This window comes from Ostrea edulis, chromosome 7 (assembly GCF_947568905.1).
Source record: "Ostrea edulis chromosome 7, xbOstEdul1.1, whole genome shotgun sequence".
Taxonomy (NCBI): Eukaryota; Metazoa; Mollusca; class Bivalvia; order Ostreida; family Ostreidae; genus Ostrea; species Ostrea edulis.
In genome coordinates this window covers 26098814-26117868 of record NC_079170.1, presented here as the reverse complement: position 1 = coordinate 26117868, position 19055 = coordinate 26098814, and positions in this window count along the sequence as shown.

Genomic DNA, 19055 nt, shown 5'->3' with positions numbered 1-19055 from the left:
ATGATGTTTTTCTTACTAGTTCTCGTTTACATCATATCATACATTCCTCCCCTTGTGATTTTGATATTGACATACACCATTGAAAACTTTAATTTCATTAGGCTGTCGAAAACAGAAGCCCTGATATGGATATCTCTTCCCCATATGGTGTTACTGAACCACGTGGTCAACCCATTTATCTATGGGTATTATGACACAGAATTTAGAAAGCAGTTGGTTTCGTGTTTCAAAAGATGAATCCATACCTTCTAATATCTTTATCAAGTAGTATTAATGCTTTCCTGGTTCCTAGTTTTAATAAAGTAAATTTCCTGTTAACAATATTTGATAATACGGATTATTATCCTATAGAATGATACAGTCAATTTCATTGGTCGAGGGCTGGTCACGTGGAGGGAGACAATTCGTGATGTTTCCTTCACGCGCAGGGTGACAACTGTGTTGTTTCCTTTTAGATTATAACTTCTTATGACACAAACGAGAAAGCTCTAATTGAAAATATGCGGTATCATTATTCATAAACTTCAGCGTCAACATTAACGGTCATGAATAGCAATCGAGAAGAAAAATATTTCCATTCTAATGCATTTTTTTCATTTCACTTGATGTTTACGTTTTTGTCTTGAAATATATTACGAAATATTTACGTTTGAAGCTTCTGTATTTTACAGATTTTATAGGGCTTGAAATATGTCTCCTATTTAAGTCATGTGTACTATTTTCTATCATTTTGATAATGTGAAATTAGTAAAATGACGCAAATTTTAAGGTTTTTTTTAGAAAAAAATTAAGTTCTCCCAATAAAGTAATTCAAAAATCAAAAGATTTTGTCTTTTATTTCTCCGGGAGTGGGATAAATTATTGCTTTTCTTATTGTTTAGTACATTTATCTAAACAAGCTACCAGGATTTACTTTAAATTTGAAAATTTTAGCGGGGAGGCTTAAATCCGCCACTGCTCTATCTAATAAATGTATGACATTGAGTGTAAAACAAAATAATGTATATAGATGAGGGTAACATTGATTTCACTCCTCGAAAAATATTGAAAAGTTATCAGAATTCTTTGAAGAGAAAGTTTAAATAAAAAAGATACATTGTACAAGTCAATAAATGTGTGGTAGGTTTTTTAACGTTGGGATTCTTTAGTATAATAAAACTATTATGGACTGTTTAGCATAGGCGTCCTCGGTGATAACCGTACTAAGACCTGATAACTTGTGATGTCTCCCTGCTAAACAGTCCATAATTGTATAATATCGGAACCATTATTCTGTCCCGGTTTTAATATTTAGTATGTCCATCGAGATCAATTGAGCAACTTTTCAGTAAATAAGCACATGCTACGTACTTACTTACTATCAGATATAGTGAGATCAAGGCACAGTTTAGCATCGTTTTTGAAAGTTAAAGTGTGGAGAACAAGCTGACAAAAAAGTTGCCGTTAAATTCATATGAAAAATCTTAGTAAGAAAAACAGTTCTGCCCGAATCGCTAAATTGCACAAAAGGGGGGGGGGTATTCTTCAGTATATGTATAAGTTCAATTCATCGATTCAACCTTACGTTTGCATTACCATTCACCGCTACTATATCGAGTAACCAGCTAATCAATCGATCTTTGCATATACTAATAACATATGTTGTATGTGATAATTTAACGCAATGTCAAGAAGGGGGGGGGGGGTAGAAGTAGAAGTGCGTGTGAGTAGGGGGCTACATGTTCCTGCATATACATGTCTGAAGATCGATGCATAAATTGTGATTATTTATATTATTTCATAGCGGTCAGTTGTTTTAAAGGCTCGAAAAATTCCCATTAAAAAATTAATATCCACATACGTGTATAGGGTGAGGAAATCAACTTTTTTCCTGGGTTTTATCTCCGCTACCAAACATAAGATTCTAGAGCATTCACTTGTAATATTTTCAAAGATAATTTTCAAACCAGATATTTTTGTATCAGAAATGAGTCCTTAATTTGTTTACCAAGAGTTGTCAAAGTGACCCATAATTTTTGTAACTTCTGAATTTGAAGAGTTTCAAAAATTGTCTCGTTCCGATATCCCGTGTTGCATATATCAAACTCGGAGGAAGATTATTATAATAAATAGATATGTAAAAAACATCTTGTCCCACCTGTTGTGTATCCAGGGGTCTGTGTTTGATGAACTCTCTATTCTGTCTTGCGTATACATGTACGATCTATTAGATTGATCACTGTTCGTTATCTTCACCTTTTCATAAAATATATTTATTGAATTAGTTATTCTTGCAAAAATGCAGTCCTATCTATTCGTTTATGAATTAATGCAGTTGTCAGTCACAACATTTAGGTTATTTATGATAAGTATCTGTAAATAACTCCAATTTAATTGTATATATACAGAACTTGACAAGTAATATTTCGTAAACTGTTATTTCTTTTACCTAGAGAGTTCACTGCAAAATCATTTCTTGCTGCTTAGCTCTCTTATCCTCATTCACTCGCTGTAAGTCATTGCATAAGGGCGATTATAAATCGTTTACACGAACTTCAATATGATCCGGAAAAAAAATATCAGCTTCTTCGAAACGGAACTTCAAATAGTTTCGGACGAAGCGGTGAAAAACAATGATGTGATAACTAGTTAGTATACATACATTAAAACGAATCATCACTCTACGCCACAATCAAACGTAAATGCGGACCCATGCTTCCGTTTTCCGAAATGCGGGATTTCAACGATAGACCTATTTTTACATTTTGATACTTAAAAAACCAGATAGCAATTCCTTCCTGGGCGCTCTTATAAGATGTGATAAAATTATAGTTGATTTTATGAAAAGGGAAGGATAAAGATAATTCAAACTTTTGAAATGAATCGATGGGGGAAATTTATTTAAAGATTTCATAAAGGACATTTGGACGGATGAGGGCGTGTCAGTTCCATCCTACATGTTCGTGAGGCATTCATCATTTTATACATGTAAAAGTTTTACAATGATTTGAGTTAATGTACATGTTTTCCAACATCTAGAATTACGTGGGCGTCGGAAAGTATTTATCATTGGGGGGACGAAATGGAAAGAAAAGGTGTGAGGGGAGGCCCAATTCAAATTTCCACCAGCATCGTCATTAACCCGATGACACAGAATGAAATGAAGTTTGATTTCATGTAATTTTTTTTTTACATCACAGGTAATCACAGATATAGCATAACTTGTTCGGTACCGATCACATTGAAATATTTTGATTTAGCAAACATGCATATAACCTATAACCATTATCCTCCGTTCAAATACTGTAAAAAGATGACCTAGTATTCATTGTACTGGGGGTTAAAGGAACACAGTTGTTGATGCCCCTTGTCGACAGAACGCTTAGGAAAGGATCCCCTCACTTTAGCTTTAACCTCTGGTTCCTTTTTACCATGCTTCTTTTCATTTGTCTGATATACTTCTTGGTAAGTATTTTTAAAATTACTGATGTATCTCCAGTTAGTGTACAGTTAAAGGCGAAGATAACGAACAGTGATCAATCCCATAACTCCTATAAGCAATACAGAATGGAGGGTTTGGCAAACACGGACCCCTGGGTATACCAGGGGTGGGATCATGTGCCTAGGAGGAGTAAACATCCCCTGTCGACCGTTCACACCCGCCGTGAGCCATATATCTTGATCAGGTAAACAAATATATCCCTAGCCAAATTCAGTTTGCCAAGAACGGCCTAACAATCGATATGAAACACGTCAGACAGCACTTGACCCAATGATAGGTTGTATTGGCAAACTAGATCGTTATAACGACCATATAATTTGCGAAATGCTAACTTTAAACGAGACTGTTGAAACCCCTGTACCATTAACTTGTTTGTCAGTAGTTTGCCTCGATTTACAAACTGATTATACGCAGAACAAGCTCTTCTGTATCGAATCTGTTGACCGTATTTTGACTACGGATAACCTCGTTTACCTGAACAGGATATACAGAATGTAAATAGAGCGCCAAATTAACATAAACTCAAATAATTGAAGATATCTTCAATTATTTGAAAATATCATCAATTCATTTAATGCGCACAACAATTTAATTAAAACTCTCTTCAAATAATTAATGATATCTTCAATTCTGAATTATTGCGCGCATTAATTGAATTGATGATAGCATTAATTCTTCAGCTGAAATGATGCGCGCTTTAATTGAATTAATTTGTTGATATCATTAATTCATTTGAAGAGATCATTAATTCTTTAAGAGAGAGCAACTATATCATTAAAGATATCTTCAATTCACCATTTCCACAATTGAATTAAATATCTCTTTAATTAAATTGTTGCTCACTTTAAATGAATTGATGCGTGCATTAATCCATTATACAAAAGCATTGTAAATAATTAAAGATATCTTCAATTGAATTAAAGAGATCATCAAATTATTTATAACGAGCTCTAAATTAATTATTGCGAGCAATATTTCTAGGAAATTGATGCTCTCCTCAATTGAATTGAAGAGAGCTATAATTGAATTAATGCATGCATCAAATCAATTATTGCTCTCATTAATTACTACTACATTATCAGGGGGACTCAAACTGTAGTTCATTAAGGATTTAATCTTATCCAGAAAACAAATTCTAAAAATAAAGTTAGGAAACAACCCCGTACCGGCAATATTAGACCATTTCATGTTATATATATATATATATATATATATATATATATATATATATATATATATATATATAGTTTTTATAGTATTTATATGTAGTTTTTGTTATTATGCTCTGTTGATATCGGCCACATTATGTACCGAAAGAAAGCAGAAGGAAAAATTCTGGATGCACAGGTTGAAGTCATTTGAACCACATGGTATCAACAAACCTACTGACTTCACCAGGATGAATACGGGCTAAACCCTTACTAGATTTTAAGCTTCATTTAGACCTACTCGTCTGATCATGTCCCTAACAGTGATACTATGACCATTTTTGAACACATTTTTTTCTTTTCAATTCTGTTTACAATCAGCCCATCCCTTTTAATTACTTTGAACTTCATAACCGATTGCTGACATGTAAAACCCATTTATCAGTTTCCGTGATTCTATGTTTTTTTTGCACGTCTACCCTAGACATGATCAGTACGGGAATGTCTGATGTTGATTTAATTTCCTGGGCTGCTTATTCTTTGTTTTTGTTTGGAGTTGGTCTATTTTGTTACCTTATTCAAACTTGTTGTTTACATTATCTTTCTCTCAAATTTTGTTCATTTCTTACTTCGTTTACATAGCTTATTTTCATTTATTTTATTTATTTATTTTTTTTTTTTTTTTTTTGTATTTGTTACTTATTATCTTTTATAAATTATTTATTCTTAATGCATGGTTAAAATAGAATCTCTCTGGGTACGAGTTAGCTTTACTATTTGTCAACGTAATTGGGTTAACTCGTTCCACTTGAGATTAATTAAGTTTATTGTTTTTCATTTCGGACATTTTGGATCAGCTCTTTGGACGAATAAGGCATGTCCTAATTCGCTCCACTTTTAACATTGATTGGCAAGCCTAAAGACCAAAAACATGTAGTCTGCGTTGTAAATACGTTTGTAGATTAGTGTAGTTGTAGTGCTAGATGTATTTATATGTAGTTTTTGTTATTATGCTCTGTTGATATTGGCCACATTATGTAACTTTTGTTTGTCCTGAAGAAGGGACAGGTCGTCCCGAAAATTTGACAATCTGGTTGTCCGTGTCGTTGGTTATTTTAGTGCTTTGTATAATTTTTTTGTATTTGACCTTGTATCCATGTTGTGGATCCGACACTTTGAGGTATCGGGTGTTGTTGGAACCTTAGTGCTTATATATATATATATATATATATATATATATATATATATATCCATAAGGGGATAAAAAAAAAACTCCGAATTTATCCGAACGAGTATGGACAACTATCAAAACATCTTAAAATATCTTATTCCACGACTTTAGACATTTGATCCACTTATTCATTGAACGCAGGGAATATAACGTAAAATGCATTATGACGTCATATATAGCGGTGGTGTATAGATATTAACATAGGAAACATCTACTAACGACATGTCCTCGCGCTTGTATTCGAATCGACGCCATTTTGACCTACAATTTCAGGTTCCACGGGTATGGTTTAATTTTTCATTATTTTTCTTCCATGTATATACATGTATATACGTGATATCTATAGAGAGAACACCGCTCTCACCGCCCTGTATAATTTAACAAAACAGGTAGAGTAACTATTAATGTTTATTCCACACATACGAAAAAACATGCAAAGCCTTTTATTACCCGAGTCATATGCATATTTAGCGGTTCATGTCATTTCAAATGTTAAAGCAATACAAGCTGTAACTGACGATATTTTTCAAATACCCAAGTATGAACCAATTAACACCTATCGGTGTAACTATTATAATTCCCAAGATCTGATGTAAAATTCAGCAAAATAAACAGGGTACTGGTACCTGTAAAATGCGAAACGAAAGTAAACGGAACGTACCGAAACGAATTGTAACGAAACGAAAGGAACTCACATCGAATCAAAACCAAATACATGTATAACGAAACAGATGAATGCTGGACAAATCGCCACCAAGACAATTCGCCCTCAAGACAACTCCACCCCTCCCAGGACAACTCGCCCTATCTCAGGACAACTCACCCCCCATTATATATAAGTATATCATCACATTTTATTTTTATTGTGTGCGTATGTGTGTAATTGTACAAAAAGACTTTTAAATTTATAAAGATATGTCTTTTTATTTCATACTTCAACACGAATGGTGAATTCTAATAGAATTATACACATATCTAATTATTGCATTTCAGAAAAATTATATTTTTCATTATTCAATTGGGTAGGAAAATTATATTTACTGATCTTCAGGTAATTGATTAAATGTCTCCAATACTGAAAAAAATTGGGGGTTGGGAGGTGTGTGTGTGCTTTATCGATACAGCATACATAAGTGTTAAGGTGAATCATGAATATTCTGATGCATGTAAGTATCTTTTAATGCGTTTCTTAACTAATTCCTGTTGAAAAATCACAATTTTCCCATTTTAGAAAGAGCAAGGTACATTAAGGCCCAAATTTCGCCACAAAATTAAGATAAATTCAAAATGTGGTTTCACTTGATTTAATCATTATGATTATGCACTAGGGCATTGGCCCTGATGATACATGTGAAAATTAGTGACGTAATATGTTCTGTGACGTCATTTTCCTTCTCTCCGATTGACATGATTTACCGAAATCGCCGAAATTAGCCGTTTTTTATGCCTTTGAAACCATTTAAAAAATAGAGCACATGCAACAACCACAAAGATATTTTGTGTACAAATTAATCATGTTGAAAGTCAGTAATGAGCAAAATTTCGACTTGGTTGGTAAATGAGCACACTATTAAATTTAACGTTTAACCATTTTCCCCGTTCATCTGTAATACAAATTTCAACGTTGATGGTGTTCATATCTACAAGTTTAATGAATAAATAATATGCATATGTACAGCATATTAAATATTATAAGACTCTAGTAGTTTGCATTGAAGAAGATAGTGTGTAATCAGAGAATTGGAATCTTCGACACAGATATTTCCGATTCCAATTTTATGTTTGATATAGATACGCAATGATGTCAACGCAATTAATGTAACACATGGCAAAGTTCAATCACATATTCTTTTTTTTATCATAGATGGTTTATGATATGAATTATCCCTCTTAATTGGTGTGCATATACTGTGGTGGCTACAATGCGTATCTAAATACATGTCTAAATACGCCTTGCCAATCATAATAATTTTCTTGAGATCGATTGGGTGAAAAACGTGAACAAGCATACGATATGTCTCCGAGTAAAACATTACTTAACCGCCGAGTTTCACCTGAAAAAAAAAACTATTTGGTAAACAATGCGCACCCGTTTTTTACACCAAAAATCCTTGAAAAAAGTGCATATCATATTCAACAAAATACGGTACTATGTTACACATCGACGTATTCTTCATGCTATTCAAGCATAAATATGATGGTTTGATGAGAGATTCAGGCAAAAGAGGCTAGATTTAAGCTTATTCATAGACTTAACAATTTCTAGGGAATGAATTCCAATAAATCCTACTGTTTTATATAAAAAAAAGAATCTTTTATTGAGATAGACCTGTTTCTGGATTTACCTCCCCTTCGATGCACTCTTCATGCGTAGAAGGCGTAAGATAACAGCAATTTTATGATTTCAACTTGAAATGGTATTAGAGAATTTGGAGATCATGTTTATGTGATATCAATGAAAGACAGAGCAGTATCTATGAATGTAATCTAGATATATCTAAATATTTGTATCGTCTAAATTTCACTCTGTTATACTGCAAACCAATGAACAGGCATTTTGTCACTGATGAAGCGTTCTTTTCTTGACAATGTCATGCATATTGAAAACGCTTAGGTGTTATGTGGAGGAAATCAAAGAAAATGAACATCTATATTCAGTCCAGTAGGAGAATTTGAGTATGAAAGGATCTAGAGGAACCCCCCATTTCCTGATGTTGCTAAATGTATGCACCATCATGATTGATGATACAATGAGTCATTTGTTTACGCAAGTGCACTAAGTAATGAGAGAACAAAACAGAATCACAGAATTATGAAATAAAGATGCATAAAGTGTTCGCAAAGATTGTGTACTGTAACATATTACTCGGAATCCTTTCAATGTAACAGCGCGGCGTACTCGCTGTTTAACCATATCTTACGATTCAACATAACAAAATACACTTTCTAATATTTTGCCAACAACAACGATCTTGATATTGTAAACTTTGACTGATGATATTACATATGTACATGCTAATGCAGCTGATAGAGTTTGGATCATTTAAAATGAAAAGAAAAATGGAGAAAAAAAATCATTTTTTTGACGGGGAAACCGAATATTATTTAGATCAAGTCCCATTCGCTAAATCAACCCCCCCCCCCCCCCCCCCGGTTATTTAGGATTTTAAGTTATGGATTGAGGTAAACTATTTTTGCTTTAATTTTGGGTTTTAATTGTTTTTCTATCAAATCACTGCCACCCACCCACACACCCTACCCTGGTGATGAGCGCCAACTACAAAAACCTCTCCACTTATGTGTTAGGAGGTTTGGTTACAGACAGGGAGATTGTACAAGTCGGGTCAAGTATAAACAATACATTTCATTACAAAATTTATTTTCAATTATTGCAAGCGAACTTCTTTACTTTTGTGTGAATTCCTTCGCCTTTGGTGCAATTCACGATTACTGCCAGTTAGTGTATGCTATATTTCATATGCATGTGTACCGGTATTAATTAATGCAAATGATATTTCTGTATTTAGATATAGTCAACATTATTGATTATGCTTTTAATTTTACCATTACCGCCCGTCCCCTCTCAGTTTAATTTTTATCATTTTTAATTTCCGGTATTAAATATGGCTGTTTGGAATCCATTCGAACGGATTTAGAATGTAGAATAAAATGCTGTAAGAATACAACAAAACAAAAGGCGACAAGAAATAAACTTGTACATTATTTTTATATGTACGCCTAAAGCTTGTTGTTTAATTGTTCAAGGAGTACTGTTCAATCGTTTTACTGGAAACTTCATTTGTTAAAGTTTGGTTAACGGTATATGAAATTATCCTACAACTAAGATTTGAAGTATTTTGATAATGATTATAGTATCTAAAACTTCCTAACCCCAAAGTACTTTTTATTTAACTGATAACTGCATGAAAGGTGAAGAAAACGAACTGTGATCAATCTCATAACTCGTATGGGCAATGCAAAATAGCGAATTGGGCAAACACGGATCTTTAGATATACAAGAGGTGAGAGCAGTTGCCTAAGAGGAGTAAGCAAAGTTTTACCTTTGAACTAAGCATGTCGGGATTTACATTTGTATAAATGTTACTATGGCAACCATGCTTTTCGTTTTTGCACCACTATTGTGACTTTAATACAACTGTTCAAAAGTTATATTGCTTTCTGACTTAATATTTGTCATTGATTTTGTTTATTTCCGAATGTTTTCAATAACCACTCAGATATTTGAAATTGATTTATCCTTATTGTATCCATGGTAGAAAAAATATGTGAAGAAATATGATCAAATTGTTTTGTTATATTTAAGTTTCTATAGCTTGATATAAATTGGCATGAAATTTGTTTTTAAAAATGAATTTTAAATGTACAGGTATATTAATTATGTAACTGTACAACTATTCGCACGATACAGATTAAAAACCGTCAAATTTTGCAAACTGTCACCATGGCAACTAGGACAGGACCAATAGGAAAACAAATTATTGATATAAACTTCTGGTCTTCTGATGTCAAATCGTAAAGTTATAGACTTAATAAGATAACAGGGACCATGTGTGACAAACATGTATATGTGGTTATGAGAATGAACGCTCTGAATGCAGACAAATTACCAACATGAAGTAATGACGTATTCACTATAACCGATAGTCCAAAGACAGAGTTTTGATACATTGCAAATATTGTTCTTTATAAGATGAAAGTAATTTTGAATAAATCAATGTGTAACTTTTTTACTACTAGGTTTTACTACTAGGTGATTTAAAAGAGATTTTCTTCTGCAATTTACCAAAATCTGGAATCGTGTAATTTTTTTTTACCTATTTGCTGTTAAACGGAAAGAAAATACTAGTATTAGAGTTCGACTAAACAATATGGATATATATATCCAGTTGTTAGTTGTGTGATGATTAACGGTCGGGCTCGGAAAAGTCGGGCTCGGGATGTATCTAGCTATTACGTAAACCGGGCTTTATTGCTGTGCATTACGAAAGCGTCCGAGGGTAGTTCGAGTGCACATCAGTATATAAGGCGGTGATGAGCGATATTTCGCCAGTTCATTGTCGGAGCTCAAAGGCGTAAGATCGCAGCAGAAGCGGTAAGGCGAGAATAAATTCAACCCTGGTTATTTTTAGTATACGGTGGCTAGTATACTGGTTTTAGGGTGTTAATACAGTGAATTAAAACTGTTTGTTATATTTAGATATAATTGTAGTTAAGTTCTGTCTGGGTATAAGACAGATCTGGGGATACATCCGAGACCCGTACTTGTATAGGATACATACCTGTCCCGAGGATACATACCTGCCCGGACACAGACCATATACTTAGATTTGTTTGCTCTTATATTAGGGATAGATAATCCTAAGACTTATCTGTATATATTGACTCGTTCTTATTCACATCATTTTTCGTAATTATTGCTGATTGCCATTTTTCTATATATATACAATCATTTATCTATCATTGTCTTGATCTATCCAAATTTACGGACCCAAACACGTTACAGTTGTTTTACAGACTATACCAATTTTCAAAAATCCATTTTCAGTAACCTTTCTGATTGTTTAAAGAAAAAGGGTAGAATATACAAGTTACCGTTTTTCAGAACAAAAATGCTATTTTTAGTAATATGGCTGCAGATCCCTATCCAATGACTATATCCCAGAAATGAAATGCCATTTCATTTTGTACTTTATTGCACACAAAATATGTTCTTGATCCAACAACCTTCCTTCCACATTTTGAATGGTTTTCTCGCAGACAAGCTCTCAAATACTTTCCAATATGTTATTCAGATAGCTTATACCAATGTATGCTTCACTACTTCAACATAACATGTAACATGAGGTGGTCTAATATTGCCGGGAAAGGGCTTTAGCAGGCTTTGCAACTTTAGTTTTAGAATCTGTTTTCTTGATCAGATTAAATCCTTAATGAACTATAGTTCGGGCCCCTTGTCAATGAAATAGCAATATATGAGATAAGTCACCTTCATTAGAGTTCAGTACATGTGACCTTGTATTTCTCGTCCTGTCAATTAGACATGTGTCCAGCTGCCTTGTGAGGTTACTGGATATCTAACAAAGGCCGAAAAGCACTACAGTCTTTATAATTGTAAAGCGTTAAGGCTAAGACTGGCGACATTTGTCAAATTTAACCCTATCAGGGTTAACCTTCTTATAGGTGAAACAAGTGGCATCGTAGGAACTGATATACACATTTTGAGATTTCTTAAGAAAATAAAACCCCAATATCTCGTGCGATTGTACCCATAGATAAGGAGTTTTTATAGACTGTTGATAGCAGGGACTAAAACAATAGACGGTGAGAGGGATGCTACTGGAAATTGTCAATGCCTACCTTCCCTTCTTGTTCTTGAGCTATTGGGCATGAATATACTAAGTACTTGGAAGACAATCATGAATATCATTATCAATATCTAAGACTAATTCATTAATCAAGGAAAAACACTGTACATGTATTAAATAAAACAGAATTATTCAAACAGAGGAAATATTTATACAGATACAATATTTCGCTTTGGGAAAGTTTCGAAATCCATGCAAACGTTTATATTCATCAGGCAGTCGCCTGGCTAGTTTGTGATTTCTCTTACTTTCACCATACATCTCACTCGTCATGTACACGCTCGTCCCGGGTCACAGCTGTTCCTTGGTGACATTTGTCCATTCAACAAAGTCAGATGTTTGTACAATGTATTCCACAATGAGACTAGCCTGGAATGTAATCCGGATTCTGACCACAGTTTCATCATTTAAAATAATCAGATGACCGCACATTGTTAATAAAAACTGGTCCACTGTTCGATAATTATCAAGGTTCGATGACAGTTAAGTATCTATGGGAATTGGTGAGGTCTTACAGCATAACCAGAGTTAGGAAAAGTATCTTTGATTGATTATAATAAATTAAGATGGAGTCCCCAATATTTTATATTATTTTCAAACATTTCTATCAATGATCCTAAATTCAAAGCTTTCAGGAAAGTATTTGGGTGCAGAAGATGATTGTATTGCATACGGCGCATAAGTTCGATTATTTTAGAATCAACCATCATAACCAAAATATTCTGGTTAAATTCCTACCATGCTCTATTGTATAAAAAGGTCATCCGTACAAAGTACAATCAGAATGTTGGTAATGGCCGAGTTCAACATTAGATTACACACAGTTTATGAGCATATACATTTTTATCACAACCACAAACATATTTTACTCTTCTGCACAAATATATTATTTACAAACAAATTATCAATACCGCAGCAGGGGTTGGCACGTTAAAGAACCCTCACTGCTACAGCCCAAAGTGCTAAGCATTGGTCTAAATGTGTGGCAGTTCATCTATAGCTGGTGACATCTCAATATGAGTAAAACATTCTTGACGGGACGTAAAACTAACAAACAAAAAATAGCTGAATCTTGAAGGACACGACGCGCTGCCATTGTAACTTGTCTTAAGACATTGATGAACTTGTGTCAGTTGAAAGATTATCCTTTTGGGTCTCAAATGGCTTGAAAGTTTTGTCTTTCAGGTTGATCAAAGTTCAAATCTTCATAATCGATAATTTTCTGAATTTATTTAGAAGCTTACTTTTCTCTGACATCACATACTATTCCCCCACAACACCGGCTGTTTCGGATGAATACCTTTTATAATATCCACAACGCGGATTCAAGGTTAAATACAAGAATTATAAAAAGCACTAAATGACCAACGACAGGAACCGTTAGATTGTCAATATTCCTGGACGACATGTCACTTCCTCAAGACAAACAAATGTGTTTACATTAGATGGCTAAAGATGTGCAAAAACGCTAGATCTAACACAACGCTAAAACTGCAAACGTATTTACACTGCAAATTATGTTTTATTGTTTTTACCTTCTAATCAATGTGTTTTCTAGGGAGTGAATTAGAACACACCCTATTCGTCTAAAGGACTGGTTCACAATAATTTCCCGAGAAAGGGTCAGGTCGTCCCAAATATTTTACAATGTAATTGTTCGCGTCGTTGGTCATTTTAGTGCTTTATACATGTGTATTTGCGTTCCTGGCATCCGTAAAACTCAAACTTTTACAATTCCTCTTTCATGTCAGCATAGCGTGTTCTGTACCATAAACAATATGATTAACACCTAGGCCTTCAAGACCAAAACTGGATGTAAAATAAGTTATCACATAGGACGTAACCATGATGGCATGAAAATTATGTAGCTCAATGCTTTATCTTGGTTTTGATCCCATATAAACTATCAGGATCGGATTAAATGCATTGAATGTAAGTTAGAAACATGAACAATCTATTTTACTATGCTTTCATGTAACCAGATTTAGCTTTCAAACGTATCTAGAGCATGGTTTTCTGTAGTAAGATGTTGTCTGTTCATGCTACACTGAAAGCCCTTCAAAACCGTTTTATTATTTTTGAAAGATTTCGTACAATATATGTACCAACAAATATGTGATTATTGACCCTGTTAGGGTATACAAATGTTATGCATAGCTTAATAGTTAAATATACACACTTTGTTCAATATGTAAAACTTATATGGTACCAATTTTGATGCACCAGATGCTTATTTCGACAAATAATGTCTCTTCAGTGATGCTCAAGCCGACCTTTTGGAAATTCGAAATAACACTAAACTTGTAAGAGCTAAAAGGAAAACTAGAGTGCCAAAAACTGGAACCAAATTCGTCCAAGGATAAGAGCTATGTATGAGGGAGATAATCCTTAATTTTCTAAATTTTATCCCCGCAATGAAATATACATCCGTAATTTCAAGCTAGTAACGAAGTACAATGTACTTGGCTACTGGGCTGTAGAGACCCTCGGGGACTAACATTGAAGTATTTGAAATATTTAAATTTGGAAGAGCACATATGGTGTATATTGGATCGTTTATATATCCATTACCCCCCGAAGCCAGAACAGATCCAGCAAAGAGGTTTGAAGATTTTACATATAATCCACCTACTTGTTCTTGCTTTTCTTCTTCCAGCCATAGTTCTGCTGGATGTGCCATTACAGGTGATGTCGATATAGAAAATCACTTACTTCATGACGTACTAAATTCAGAGAGCCCCGAGCGTTCAACTGACGACATAACTTATCTCTATGAAAAATCTCGAAGATTATTCCAGAGAATGGGATAAATATGAAAAAGAATAACTTGACACCTTGTCAGAATGAATATGAGATAGTTATGAGATTGATCACTGTTCGTTATCTTCACCTTTCATATCAAATATACGAGGAATATTAGACACATCAAAACAAACATGCTTACTATGTATCCTTAGTCTTATGCTCAGCGCTCACGACCTTTGAGCAGGGAGAGTTCTTTATCGTGCCACACCGGCTGTGACACGGGACCTCGGTTTTTAAGGTCTCATCCGAAAGACCGCCCCAGTTAGTCGCCTCTTACGACAGGGTTTATTGATACCCGGCTCACTCCTAAATGTTCAAGGTTTTTTCAAGAGAAATCTAAATCAAATGAACGTAGAATGTAAGCAGTTGATTTCAGCATGCATTGCGTTACACAATTTGACAGAAATTACATTCTAACTAAAAATATTCGCAATGAAACAATAGTAGCGATAATCTCGAATAGAATTATCTCTCTTTGCAGAGTTTCTGTAAGACAGGAAAACCAAAACAGAAATAAATACATGTAGATAAAAAAGAAAAATATATAATATTTCCTCCAGCTACATGGCTATGGAATTTGTAAACAAATCTCATGCAATATGTTTTTGTTCGCATGACACGGGGATGGTAGTGTCAACGCTTTCTTGGTATGACGGGAACTAGGTACCTTACAAGCAGAGATAAATCTGTGGCACTCAATTACAACGTCCTGATTCTCTACATCTAGTTTTTATTTCTCAGCTTTACGTCTTTCCTTTGATTCCACCGAGAAGTAATTCGCTCCCTATTCTAACTAGTTTTTAATTGCCGATTTCATCCTCATCCCCTAAATGATGTTCCTGAAAGAGACGTCTTTTTGAGGGGATCCATTCTTCTGTCTCTCCTAGACGGTTATTCTAAACACCATTAATATAAATCTTTCACATTAATTTTTTTTTTTAGTTTTCAACATTTATCAAAAGTTACAAGTAATTGTACTAAATTTTATTAGATTCAAAAATGTTTTAAATCACTATTAGATATGCATATTGCACATGCATGTACATATGTACTAGTGATATACATGTATCAACATTTATGGACAAAAAATTATAGGATTTTCTATCATATCAAAATATCACTACCTTTCAAGTTATATGTCCTAGGTGATGTTAAGCGGAGGGTGACTATATCCTCAAGTTTCCCACAAGTTTCCAATCCTCCAAGAAAATTCATCCCTGGACGCTGTTCTAATAATTCCGAAAATTTCATTTTGTAGTGGCGTTGGCGCCATTCCTCTCCCTGTTTTTACGGTCTCCGATTTGATGATATCCTCCGTTTTGTATCGCCATTTTTACTGAGTTCATCTACAGTTCTCGTGTGTCCTGAGGAAACTGTTTTTACCTTTCCAGAAATCTCTCAAACTCTTTTTTGGAATGATTCGTTGTAATGTTTGAATACTTACTAATTATCACATTCTTGTCTTTCTCCCCTTCGTTCAAAACCTCTTAAAGCTCCGTTTTTGAAAAGATGGGGTTTCTTTTTTGGATCATATTGAAGTTGATGTAAACGATTTATAATCGCCCTTATTCAATGACATTCAGTGAGTGAACGAGGATAAGAGAGCTAAGTAACAAGGAACGTTTTCGTAGTAAACTCTCCAGGTAAAAGAAATAACAGTTTACTGAATATTACTTGTGTAGATATAAAATTGAATAATTGAACTCCATATTTATATACAAAGTATGGAGATGGCATATACATGCTTAATTTTACCAAAAAATGTATAACATATCGTTTTATTCATTATTTTGTTACAAATAAAGATTCATTGTCATATGAATATTTTTGTATCATTAGACAAAAATTTACATTTCTATTTGAAATTCATTAAACAATTAAATTGTAAATATCATAAATTGTTTGTTGCATATACATGTACATGAATGTAGTCTATAACTTTCAATTCTTAAAACTTATATCTCAAGAATCTTCTAACTCTATACTAGTTCGGATAGTTACAAGAGAAATTTCACTGCATTGAACATGTACAAACATATTCATCCTTGGGAAAATCCTCAATAATGTCCTAAGATAAGCCAAATCGTAGATCTATTCTTAAGATAGACTGTAGAAGGCGTATCACTGGTATAGGTCTATTTAACAAAGTCCAGTGATTTAATTAATTCAAAGGACTCGACAAAAAAGAAGTTTTTTTTACATTCCGTTTGTTTCTAATGCGTCTGATAGATTGCAGCTAAGGAAAGTTAGTGCAAAATGTCATATTGGAAGGATTGTTGACAACACACTGCGGTGTACAGAGACACCGATGTGAAAATGTATTACAAAGTTTTGTCAACCTATATATTGATTCTCACCTAAACAAACAGGATGTAGACTACGCTTTTATACAGAATAATGAATTCAAGGAAATTACTGCATTTAACAATGTTAGAGTAACTGTTCTTTATACTATGCACAAGATAGTTCGTTAAAGAGAAAATAATGTAAAATATTAAATCAGACTAATTTCAAATACTGTAAAACGTAAACTTCGTGCACTTGTCATTGTAACGTTGTTAACGTAAAGGAATGACGTAGTTTTCCGCCGTTTGACTTACAAAAAGGTCATCATTTTGAAACACATATCACTCGCATTCCATTAGTTATATATGTATGATAAATAGAAAACGTTTGACGATTGATATGTCCTTCATTAGTATTTGTTGGATATGTTTCCAATATACTGTTTTGATTGACTATAACCAGGCACGCTCTTCTTAAATTGGCCACTTTGGCAGAATTTTTGGTTGCATAATTTATAATGTTGTGTTTGATGTAAAACACTACCTTGTATTTTTTTAAATAGCTTAAAATGGTATACCGTGTGAGATGCACCACACAAAAACGTTGGTTACAATTGGTCCTACGTCATAATATTCTTCAATTATCAATATGAGAAAAAAATTAATATTAATATACATGCAAGTAATTTGAAAATGTTGAATTGAATTGATATCTTAATAACAAAGTCATTAACAGCTTTTTTGTTAGTACACCCTCTTCAAAGCGTTCAATATATTACATTTGCTTTGTAATAGTTTTTAAATAATCATCAAAATCGCCACATGACACGTGTAAGGAAAATTCCAATGTCTATATACACGAGTATAAGCACATGGAATTCATAAATGCCGAAAAGGAACGATGATTATATCAAAGAATCGCCACACAAATGAGGAGACATTATCATCAAATATTTTCCTCCTGCAAGCAAAAATTATTCCATGACATGCGTGAAAGTTAATGTTGCTGAGAGTGTTCCCCGTCAATCCACGGGTAATACACAGCACCTCGTACAAGGGCGTATACCAATTTGAACAGAAGCTAGTATTCGAGTAGAATAAAGGTAAGAAAATTTCCGCAGGCTTCTGAAGTATGGATACTACCCCCTTCTGAATTTTTTCTGCGGTGATAATTTCTCCAAAATGTGTGAATTCCTTATCTATGTCATCCCAATTTCGATTTATGTAATCGTTTCACGCTTTTGTAAACTTTGGAGATATATATGTACACGTGAATTTGTTACGCGTCATGTGATTGGTCCGCACTGGCAACCGTGTCCGGTCACTTCACGGAAGATTGTGATAAATATAATAGATTATATCGGTTTTAAGTTGATGAGACTTGTAGTTTGACATCTTCCTGACCTGCCGTTTGCCAGAAGTCCTAGGGTAACGCTGTGATTACTTGGAAAATGTGCCCCAAAGCCGGGATCCCCTGTTGGTTTACATTTTTTTTTTGACTTCTTACCTTGCGTATTATATTATACTGGTGGAAGTCCAATCTCAAAGGCTTACAAAAAGCATGAAACGATTCGGGTGAGATAAACAAGGAATCCACACATTTCGGAGAACATCGCAACTTTCCGACGTTACATGATAAAGGATTTCCACCATAAACGGTAAACCCGATAAACGCAATACACGGTAGACCTGAAAAATGCAAAACACGATAGAAAACGG